The sequence below is a fragment of the Crotalus tigris genome, unplaced genomic scaffold (assembly GCF_016545835.1).
Source record: "Crotalus tigris isolate CLP2741 ecotype Arizona unplaced genomic scaffold, ASM1654583v1 scf7180000024408.747909, whole genome shotgun sequence".
Taxonomy (NCBI): Eukaryota; Metazoa; Chordata; class Lepidosauria; order Squamata; family Viperidae; genus Crotalus; species Crotalus tigris.
In genome coordinates this window covers 470984-483241 of record NW_024100575.1, presented here as the reverse complement: position 1 = coordinate 483241, position 12258 = coordinate 470984, and the positions used below count along the sequence as shown (strand labels likewise).

The 12258-nt window shown below is 33.8% G+C and overlaps 1 long non-coding RNA gene across 2 annotated transcripts in view; it reads right to left on the bottom strand.

Annotated features, from left to right (window-relative positions):
* The window catches only part of LOC120301917, a 56412-nt gene extending 44604 nt beyond the window's left edge, over positions 1–11808 (bottom strand). For both annotated transcript variants that reach the window (XR_005555066.1, XR_005555065.1), the window contains exon 1: positions 11652–11808. This is a non-coding gene — a long non-coding RNA (uncharacterized LOC120301917). The remainder of the gene's footprint in view (positions 1–11651) is intronic.
* Positions 11809–12258: the final 450 nt, after the last annotated feature.

Here is a 12258-nt window from a genome sequence, read left to right as displayed (position 1 = left end):
TTTTTTTTCTCATTTTAGCAAAATAGGAAGCAAGGAATGGATAGCTTCTCAGTCTCTTTTGTGGTAATAAAAAAATATTCCTTCCCCAGTTGACTGGCCAATACTGACTGTCTGCTACAGGAGTCAAGAATCATTCAAATTAAGCAAATTAAGCTATGTTACCTGGTATGTTACCCTAATTTGCATGCACATATGTACATATATATGGATCTTAATAACCTTGGAAAATAACAAAGTTCAGCTTCTGATAATACAGAGGTGGTATCTTGAACCCAATAGATCAGATGGACCCCAAGTTGAGTTAGTAAGTTCCTGGAATCCTTTCATTTGCCATCAAATGCTAGCAGTGTGGCTGATTGCCAATTTACAGAAGTGTAGCTTGGTTTAAATTTCATTGGTTAAAGTGTCCAAAGAGCAAAGAAAGTTCAGGGTCAAAAGAGGCAATCTGTGTCAGACTTTCATGCTAGTGAAAAATTGTTAAGCTAGGCAAAAAAAATCACTAATGAAACAGAATACAAAAGGAAAAATAACTAATATTTCTGCTCTTAAAAGAATAAAAATTGGATTTAAATAAAATACTAGCTATGGTGGTATAAAAGGAATATTATGAAACACTGTATAAGGAGGAGAAGGTTTCTAAAGATGTAATTCAGGCTTATTTAAAAGAAGCAAATCTCCCAAAGGTTCCGGAGAATATGCGTCAGAGGCTAAACGAGAATGTTTCAATGATGGAGATTACAGAGGCAATAAAAAAGCAAAAGAAAGCTAAAACATCAGGACCTGATGGTCTTCCTGCTGAACTTTATGTAGTGTTACAAGGTACTATAACTCCAACCCTGAAAGACTTATGTAATGAAGTTTTTACACATACAAAAATAAAGGACTCGTGGACTGAAGCTAATATTACTTTGATACCTAAAGAAAATACTGATCATACACTAATTAAAAATTACACTAATTATCACTACTAAATGTGGATTACAAAATCTTTGCTGCAATAATGGCAGAAAGAATGAAAAAAATTTTGAATGAATTTATATACCCAGACCAAAATGGTTTCCTACCAAAAAGACAGATAAAGAATAATTTGAGGATTATTTTAAACGTTATGGAGTAATATAAAATCCATCCAGGGAACCAGATGGCACTTATATTTCTTGATGCACAAAAAGCCTTTGATAACTTAAATTGGCAATTTATGTTTCAACATCTTCAAGAAATGGACTTTGGTGAAAATTTTAATAAAGCAATTCAAGCAATTTATAAGAAACAAACAGCAAGAATACTTTTAAATGGAGATTACACAGATGGATTTGAGATTTAAAAAGGCACTAGACAGGGATGCCCGTTGTCTCCTCTGTTGTTTATTCCTACATTAGAGGTTTTGGCAAGAAATATCAGACAAGACACACAAATTAAAGGCCTGGAGATTAAAGACCAGAAATATAAACTACAGGCCTTTGCGGATGACTTGGTCTTTATTCTAGAGGAGCCATTGCAAACAGCTGATAAACTCTTGCAGAAAATTGAGAAATTTGGAGCAGTTGCTGGTCTGAAAATAAACAGGGAAAAGACTAAAGTAATAACAAAAAATCTAACAGACAAGCAGAAAACTCAACTTACTAAAATGACAAATCTTCAAATAGTTAAAAAAGTTAAATATTTGGGTATTTATTTAACGGCGAAATATACTACACTAAAAGAAGATAATTATGAGAGATTAATGAAACAAATAAAAATGGACTTGGAAAGATGGGAAAATCTTCAATCATCACTTTTAGGAAGAATAGCGACGGTTAAGATGAATATTTTACCAAAGCTAATTTTCTTATTTCAAACAGTGCCTGTTAAACTTACTAAGAATTTTTTTGATGATTTAAATGCAATGATTCTAAGATTTATATGGCAAAAAAAAAGAAAGCGAGAATCAAATATAAATTGTTACAAGAATCTAAGGATAGAGGGGGCTTTGGACTTCCAGATTGGAGACTTTACTATCAAGCGGCTATTTTGCTTTGGCTTAAAGAATGGATTGTATTGAGAAATAAAAGATTGCTTTATTTAGAGGGACATGACCTTCAGCTAGGTTGGCATGCTTTTATATGGTAAGAGAAATCTAAAGCACATAAGTACTTTCAAAATCATGCGATAAGAAACGTACTACTTTCAGAATGGGAGAAAGTTAAACATAAAATATACATGAAAATACCTGAGTGGCTTTCAACAATGGAAGCATTTGCTTATCCAAATCTGATTAATTATGACAAACTGGTTAGTTATAAAGACATTTTAGACAAAGAGGGAAAACTTAAGGACAGGCAAACTTTACAACTACAAGGTATTGACTTGACATGGTGGTCCTCTTTGCAAATTCAAACAAGATACGAAAAAAATATAAAATTGACAGGTTTTTACAAAAAACAGACCCCATTGGATAAAATTTTGTTAAAAATAGATGAGAATTTGATTAGAAAACTCTATAAATTTCTTTTAAACTGGAAGATGGAAGAAGAACAAGTGAAAGAAACAATGATAGTATGGGCAAAGAACTTTGGATATTCTATAGATTTGGAAGACTGGCAAAAACTTTGGGATAAAAATATTAAGCTTACAAAAGTGGTAGCATATAAAGAAAACTTATATAAGATGTTTTATAGATGGCATATGACACCAGTTCGCGTAGTGAAAATGTTTAAAAATGTTTCGGATATTTGCTGGAAATGTAAACAACAGCCAGGCACTTATTACATGCCCTATCGCTAAGAAATATTGGTCTAAGATCCATAGATAGTTGGAAAAGATGATGAAACTACAAATAGAATTTAAACCAGAATTGTTTTTGTTAGGAATATTAAGACCTAATTATGACAAACAAAATGACTACTTAATATTGCATGTTTTAACTGCTGCAAGGATAGTATTTGCCCAATTTTGGAAAAATGAGAATCTAACATCTGACCAGATTATTATTACCAAAATTTTAGAGTGTGCAGAAATGGATAGACTAACATTAGAAATGAAAGAAAAAGATGATTCAATTTATTTTAGAACTTGGAAAAAAAATTATCAATAGTTAGAGAGTGGTAAGGAACCTGAGCAGCAATCTGAGGCATTAGATTTGGTTTCCGCAGGGATGATAGAAGTGGCAAAGCAACGCCAAACGGAGGCTAAAGAGCAGAGGATGACTCGTGCAGCCTATAAGCGCAAAGAGAAAGAGCAACGTAAAAAAGAGCCCAAAGAGAATTCTCCTGGAAGTGCATCACCGCCGGTGGGAGGAGCAAGACCCAAGAGTTATGCAACACACGCAGCTCTGTCAGAGTTTGATGGTGTCTTCTCCAGGCTGCGTGCCAAGGGAGATGGCAAAGTTTTTGACCTGGAATGTTAATGGATTGAATTCTCCTCAGAAACGGAAAAAAATCTTTTATTATTTGAAGCAACATACCAATGATGTTATTTGTTTACAGGAAACTCATATTCTACTTAAAGATCAGAAATATTTAGTTAATGCTCGTTTGGGATCTCATTTTATATCTCCTGCACCTGGGAAGAAAGGGGGAGTTGTTATATATGTCAAACAAAACCTGCCAGCTTGTCTGGTAGAATCAGATCCCCAGGGGAGATATGTGATGATTGAACTTGGTATTTATGGTAAGAAAGTACTTATAGTTGGACTTTATGCTCCAAATCAACAACAGGAACAATTTTATAAACAGTTACACCAAAAAATAACTTTGCTTGATTATAGATCAGTGGTATTAATGGGTGATTGGAATGGTGTCTTAGATACACAAAGGGATAAGAAAGGTTCCTCTCCTTTTCTTAAACAAGCAAGGCTACCTAAAGCCTTTTTTGATATGAAAGAAGACTGGGAATTAAGGGACTATTGGCGGGAACGTAATCAAGAGGAGAGAGACTTTACTTTTTTTTCTGACAGACACCAATCTTTTTCAAGAATTGACTTTTTCTTGATTACCACGGATTTGTATAATAAAGTAAAGAATGTAAAGATTTTTCCTAGATCACTGACGGATCATAGTCCAGTTTGGATGGAGCTGATTCAAGAGAAAGAGGAAAGAAGATCCTGGAGAGTTAATGAAAATTTGTTTAGACAAGAGAAGAATGTTCAAAAATTAAAGGAGTGTTTAAAGGACTATTTTGCTTTGAATATGTACAAGGGGACTTCAATGTCAATGGTATGGGATGCAGGTAAAGCATTTATGCGCGGTGTTTTGATAAAAATGAATAATTTTTATAAGCGAAATCAGATTCAGAAACGTAGAGAACTTGAAGATGAAATTAAACTAAAAGAAAGGGCTTTGATTCTAAATCCTTCTGATGAAAGTACTAAAGAATCTGTAAAGTTATTAAGGTCACAATTTAATATGTTGATAGCAGATCAAGCTGCAACCAATTTATTATTTATGAAACAAAATACATTTTGTAATGCTAATAAGCCGGGGAGATGGTTGGCTTATCAATTAAGAAAGAAACAGAGACAGAGAATAATAGAGAAAATAAATTATAAGGGTAAACTAGTTTCTCAGAAGGAATTAATTAAAAAATCTTTTTTGGATTATTATCAAAACCTATACAAATCTACTAATGTACAACTGTTAGATATAAATAAATATTTAGCTGAGGCAAGTTTTCCTAAACTGACTGAGGATCAGAAATATGAAATTAATGGCTTAATTACTAAGGAGGAAATTGCCTCAGCAATTCAACAATTGAAATTAGGGAAAGCACCGGGTACGGATGGGTTAACAGCTGTTTATTATAAAGCCTTAATGGAGGAGATGATCCAACCATTAAATGATCTTTTTAATGGTATCTTACAGGGTTTAGAGATTCCTCCTTCATGGCGTAGTGCCTTTATATCATTGATCCCAAAGGAGGATCAAGATCTTACTTTACCAAAAAATTATAGGCCTATATCTCTTTTAAACGTGGATTATAAGATATTTGTAAAAATTTTGGTAAATAGGCTTATGAGGGTGGTGCATCATCTTGTGCATAAAGATCAATCAGGATTTATAACAGGAAGGTATATGAAAAATAATGTCAGACAAATTATTAATTTACTAGAATATTTAGACAAGAACAACCAAGTTCCTGCAGGGCTCATATTTTTAGATGCTGAAAAAGCATTTGATCAATTGAATTGGCATTTTATGTTAAGAGTAATGGAAGAAATGAATTTTGGTGAAAAGATATTACAAGCCCTTACGGTAATATATCAAAAACAAACGGCACAACTTATTGTTAATGGAGGTTTGTCGGAGGTTTTTACAATAGAGAAAGGTACTAGACAGGGGTGTCCTTTATCGCCATTGTTGTTTGTTTTAACATTGGAAATATTATTGATCAAAATTCGAGAGTCTCAGGAAATTAAAGGAATATATGTTAATAAAAAAGAATATAAGTTGAGAGCTTTTGCGGATGACTTGGTTGTTACTTTGTCGCAACCTGATTATTCTGTAGTAAACTTATTACAGTTGATTCACCATTATGGTTTGGTCTCGGGTTTTAAGATTAATGTAAATAAGACTAAAATTTTACCTAAAAATATGTCGAGTCAGGAGAAGCAGATTTTGGTTAACTCGACGTAAAATAAGTTTCTAAGATATAACTCGACGGGTTTTGAGATTGTTAAGAAGGTAAAAATATTTGGGGGTGATGCTGTCTGTTTCTAATGCAAAATTATTTAAAAATAATTATGAAAGGTTGTGGGTCAGGGTACAGAAGGACTTGAAGAACTGGGAAAAGTTGCAATTATCCCTCATGGGAAGAATTGCAGTGATAAAAATGAATATTCTACCCAAGTTTCTTTTTTTGTTTCAAATGTTACCAATTTTGAAAAATGAGATTAATTTAAATGAGTGGCAGAAGGGTCTCAATAAATTTATTTGGGCAGGGAAAAAACCAAGGGTTAAGTTCAAAATTATGCAAGACTTCCGTGAGAGGGGCGGACTCAAGGTACCAAATTTGAAATTATATTATGATGCGGTGGTTTTAACATTAATTAGTGACTGGGTAAATTTGACAAATTCTGAGATACTTTATCTAGAGGGATGGGATTTACTTTATGGGTGGCATGCCTATTTAATATTTAATAAAAAAATAGATTGGGCTTTTAAATCTCATATTTTAAGAATTTCTTTACTTAGGATTTGGAGAAAATATTATAAAAGTGATTTTAAAGTACCATTATGGGCTATACCTTGGCATGCGATAGAAGGAATAAAAAGAGGGGTTAAAATGGATATGGTGTCTTATAGACAGTTACTTAAATGGGATGGACAAAACTGGCAATTAAAATCACGGGAAGAATTAGCACAAGAAAATTTTACTTATTCTTGGTTCCAATATAGGCAACTACTAGATAGATGGAAGATGGATTGTAAGGTGGGTTTTCTTAGAGAAGATGAAAATCTTATTAAGCAACTGAAGGATCAAAGACAAACCCACATTAAGAGAATTTATGGGGTTTTAGTTGAATTGGACTCAGAAACGGAACTAATTAAAGATTGTATGATTAGATGGGCGCAGAACTTTGGTGAGCCAGTTTCATTGGACACCTGGGAAACTATTTGGGTGAGAAATGTCAAATTTACTCAAGCACAGAATTAAGGGAGAATTTTTATAAAATGTTTTATAGATGGCACCTTGATCCACAAAAAATGTCTTACATGTACCCTGACGTGCAACCTAAATGCTGGAGATGTGGTTATAAGGAGGCTTCCTATTATCATATTTGGTGGTCATGCAGAGAGATAAAAGCATTTTGGATCAAAATATGGTGGAATATCCAGAGAATTTTTAGAAGGAGGGTAAAATTTACTCCGCAATTATTTTTGTTAGGTATTGTTACAGATTGTGATACAAAGGAGGTTGTATTGATGTTAAATTTGATCACAGCCGCGAGGCTGTTAGTTGGACAATATTGGAAGAAGGAATCTTTGCCTACATTGCAGGAATGGTTTTTTAAAGTAGCTTATCTGGCGGAAATGGCAAAGATTTCGGCTTTCTTAAAGCAACAAACGCAAGAGAAGTTTTTTGCTATTTGGGACAAATGGATAAAATTTATACAATCTAGATTGGGTATACAAAAATATCATATAGCTTTTTCATAAGTTTTATTTTTATATATATTATAGATATCTTTTTTATATATATAAATATAAAGTTTTTAATTTAATTTTTATTTTTTTTATTTCTTAAGCCTATATTCTGCTCTGGGAAGCTCAGGGGGGGGAAGGGAGGGTTTTTGGGAGGGGTGTGGGGTGGGGTTTTTTTTTTTCTATATGTATTGTTTAATTTTTCTTCTTCTGTATATGTTGTTTTTTGTTCTGTATTGTTTTTTGTTTTTTTTGTAAAATTTATAAAACTTTTAATAAAAAAAAAATAGTTAGAGATACGTTAGAACTTGAAGGATTTAATATTTTAGAATAGATGACTGATTTTTAATCGAGTTCTAACTAACATTTTGATGATACGATTACTTTTCCTGATTTACTGATTTTCACTTGTTACTTTTGATTGTTAGGAATTTTTTTTGAGATTTCATTAGTAGTGTTTACTTAATAGATCAACTAATTGTTTTTAATATGTTACAGTTTAAGCTTTGTTAAAAATGGTTGAATATGATATTTACTCATTATTATGATCCGGATGATTGCTTGTTTGTTGAAATATGTGATTGTACCTATCCTTATTTTACCTTCCTTATTTCCTTCCCCTTCCCCTTTCCTTTTACTCCTCCCTTTACCATACCTGTATTGTTCCTATTTTTCATCATCTATATAAATTTAATAACATTTTGTTAAAAAAAGGGCTTGCACCATTTTCTCCAGACCATGATTAGACACTGTCTTCCACTGTGCAGTTTGGAATAAATGGGAGAAAGATCTACAGTATAAATATTTGAGCAGATTTTATTGTCACTGATTGTATATTTAGTTCATGAAATTGGATCATTTTTTTTCTTTTTTCTTGTCCCTATTCTATTAGCCCAACAGGAATGCTGGCAAATCACCAGGCCTGCTAGGCCCCAATCCTGACCTCCTTGCAATTTAGAACAAACACACACACATGCACAAACAAAACAGAGCAGGTGCAGATGGTTCGGCTAATGTTGCCCAAGGCAGGAGATGGCTGATGTTCTTGCATCTTGCCTACACAACTAGCCTGACTGTGGCATTTGTTGTTTATATTTCACACTGCTGGCCAAGAGAATCAGCCATTGCAATTAGTGCTGCTGCTTCAAGGTGAAAGAAAAGTAGGGAGAAGAAGGAGAAACAAAACTGAAACAGCTGAAGCATCACCCGGAAAGCATCTCTTAACACAAGCCTGCTAGGAGGAAGGCCAACTAATCAATCTCATCACCTTTTTTTCCACTTCTTTCAATTTTATTTTGTTTTGTAGAGATAGCAAATTGCGGCCACTCAAATTAGTTATTTGTACTGGCTGAATGCACCATGAAATGGATTCACTGATGGAAGGGCACTGTATTGTATTGTTATTGATCAGGGGTAGGGAACTATGGCCCTTTTATGAACTGTGAACTTCAACTCCCAGAATTCTTGAGCCAGCATGGCTGGCTTAGGAATTCTGGGAGGAAGTTCACAGGTCATTAAGGAGGTCATAGTTCCACACCCCTGTTATAGATGGACAATTGGAGTATGTTTCAGTAAAGCAGATTATTTTAATATTCCTGGCTGGGGAATTCTGGAAGCTGAAGTCCATACATCTTAAAATTGCTAAGGTTGAGAAATCCTACAACAGAGATAAAATAGAGTACTACAGATATGCAAAGAGCAGGGTGGGTAGAGAAGTAAAAGTGTTGCCTTTATACTGCCTTAGATAAATATGGTTAATAAACCAGAATATTTTAGCAGGTATGAGATAAAAGAAATGAAATAGACATTTCTGGTAGAGATAGAATATAGTTAACAAAAAAAAATTGCAAAGAGGTGAAGCCCACTTGGCAGCTGTAATGAAATTAAGCCAAATGCCCTTTGGCATCCGTAATATATCAGAACAGTCAAGGAAGATAATAGGTTTTCTAAAAAAAAAAAAATTTAAAAAGGAAAACTTTTTGCATTTCCAAATGAGTCAGTTTCCCCAAAATGTGACGAGGGGATTTTACAGAGATGTCAAATTTAATAGCATTTAAATTTGTGATGGAAAGAGATCAAGGCTTGGCTGTTCCATCTAAACTAAGAATGATAAATCTAGACCATGCAGTATATTATATTAAAAAGAAATATGCCCCAAGGGAAATTTAAAATTATAGTTATTGCCAACAATGACAATTCATGAATTTTCAGCATGAAAGAGGTGATTTTATTTTGGCCCTGATCTGATTCTCATGTATATATTTCTAAATTCTATAGGTGATCTTCCAATGTGTTCCAATACAAAAGTGACATATTCAGGGAAGGATTAATATTTTATATTTTAACTTCCCCCTTCATCACTCATTAAACATAAAACTGTAAACAAATTTCCTGTGCTCCAAGGGATTTCTCTATACCTGGTGTTTGGACAGATAGTTACAAACCTGTTACAAGGAGGGGGGGGGGAATTACATTCTGCTTGTGCTCACGAGTTATCTTGCTACTTTTACGTGTTGGTTTTTGAGTCAAATTTGGTACAGAGACAAATTGAATTCCTCCTACCTCTTCAGGCATGCAGTTTTCCATATAAAGGCATAATATGTGAAGCATTAACAATGGAATGATAATGCCTTAAGCTTTCTGCACACAAGGACAGATTGGGAATATGTGACTTTTATTCATGTGTGAAAATAGCAGTCTGAGAATATGGTTGTTCAGCATAGATTCAAAGATAATGGGTGGGGGGAGGGAGGGAGAAGAAAAAAGAAAGAGGAAAGACAGAGAGAGAAAAAAAACTTTTATAGAAGAATATCTTTTTGCTGGTTAATTTCTTCTGTTTCCTGGTTTTGCACAGACTACATTTACAGAAGATGTAAACTACTGAAATCTACCATCTCTACAATTCTAAGCAAATCCCCTGCATTTACTTAATCTGTGCCCTTGCTTTGAATATCTTCTTATGTCTTTCATCAGGAAATATTATAATCAGGGTCACAGTAGCAGCAATCAAACAAGAGTGATTATGAGATGAGTGATTATGGAATGCTTGTAAAAAGTCAAATAAGATTGAATAGGATTGGGGACATATTAACAGATAAAGAGGTGCTATTGAATAAAATCCACACACAGGATTCTGACCTATTTATGCCAATTTGATTAAGGAGGTGAGAAATAACTGGCACAGTAGGAAGAAAGTAGCTAACAACTGATTGTCAAGGGGCAGGTGTTGATATGAGTCTGCTTCTCAAGTGGTACATATTCAGGGGAACATAGCTCTATTTTTTAAAAAAAAACATTTTTTCTCTCAGGAGCCATTTTAAAGAGACTATGTCATTCTGCTTTCTAAAAGCACAATGGATCTAACACTGACAAAGGAAACAAACCAGAGTACTAAAAAAACAACAGGTGTGGTGCTTTCATCTCAGTACCTTCTGCAGATGGGTCTAGCAACCTCTTCAACAATTTAACTGGCCAGAAGAACATCCTTAGTATCTCACTTTCTGAGAGTTCAGCAACTAGATGCATATGACCTGGGATTTACCCAGTTGGTTTGCCCTTGGACCTAATCACAGATTATCAGACTGAGAGCATAAAGAACCTAATGCTCAAAAAACATACAGTTGATGTGCAGGATGCAAGGTGAAAGGCACAGGTATTCAGGCTTGGTGACCTAGAATGCAATTATATTTGCATCTTTGAAGTTTATGTGAAAATTCTAAAGAGAGAAAGAAGAGAAAGAAAAAAAGAGTAATATTCACTATTTGTTAAATTCATTAGGAAGATTTTGCTGATCGTATCAATGTCCAGCATCCTGTGTTATACAGTGGCCAGTTTGTTTTATTTTTTTTTAACAGATGAATTTTTACTTCTTATGTGATATATAAGCCATAATGTGGTTCAATTTAGAAGCATAAAGAACAGAGTCACTAACAGACTCACACAATTTTGAACCCATAACTACTGTATATTCTTTATTTCAATGTAATCCGTTCCACTTCACCTTTGTCTTCCACAAATAAATACAATCTTATTCCTATAAGCCTATAGCAATAGGAGACTACCCACCTTCACATGCTGACAGCTGTTAGGAGAAGAATAGCCACTATTATAATACCCAGGTTAAAGAAGACAAAATAGTATTTTCCCATCTCCTAATGCAGTGGATAAGTAGTGGACAATCCACTACTTAGAGCCTCATGTAGATTCCCAGCTTCAAATCTGCAACCTCCAGAGCTCTTTCAGACTACACTCCTGAAATTTGGTGACAAAATGGCCAGTTTTAAGGGTTATCGTTTTAGCATTCCCCTCCTCACCTTTAAATTAAAAATCAGAATGCATAAATGTTATATTCAGTGTTTATTCTTTATCTTCTTAGATTTAAAAAGCAGTCAGTGATGTCACCCTTTCACACATGGCCTCTCCAGGTAAAATAAAAATGTATAAAATATGTTAAGGCTAATAATAATAGCAAACCAACCTGTTTTATTCAGCTAAGGATTGTTTAGCTAAAGATTGAATGACCTGTTGCCTTACCTTACAACACATAGGAAGGGCATCAGTACATGGAGGCTGCATGAGTCTGTCAGAGTTTGGTGCTTCTCTGAACGGAGCAAAGATCTATCAAAAAATATTATTTCTGGAACTCAGTGCATAAATATATCTACAATATTTATTCCTTAAAAGGAATGTACAAAACACACTAGTTGGACTGGCACAGTTCAAGAGTTCCTGGATTAATAATTGCCTTGGCACTAAGCATTGAGGGGGAGGAGTTTGTATCTACAACATATAGACTGATTTTATCTTTATAAAATTCTCAATCGATCCCTATTCTCTACAATCACTTGAATGCAATACAAGTTGTTGTAAAGCCTTAAGTACTCTACATAGTTGCAAGATTTAAATTATATTGTCAGAACCATTTTTAAATTCTCTTAGATAAATATTCCACAAAAGTATAGAATAGATTCCTTCTATTAATTTGAGTTTGCATCAGAGCGTGGTAAAATTGTATTTTATGGACATACTAAATACTCATGAAAACATATCTATGCATCTTTTTCAAACACATGATATAACACTGGAGCAGACTATTAACAAGTTAAGATTGTTATTGGATCAAAAATGTTTGGTAAAACTG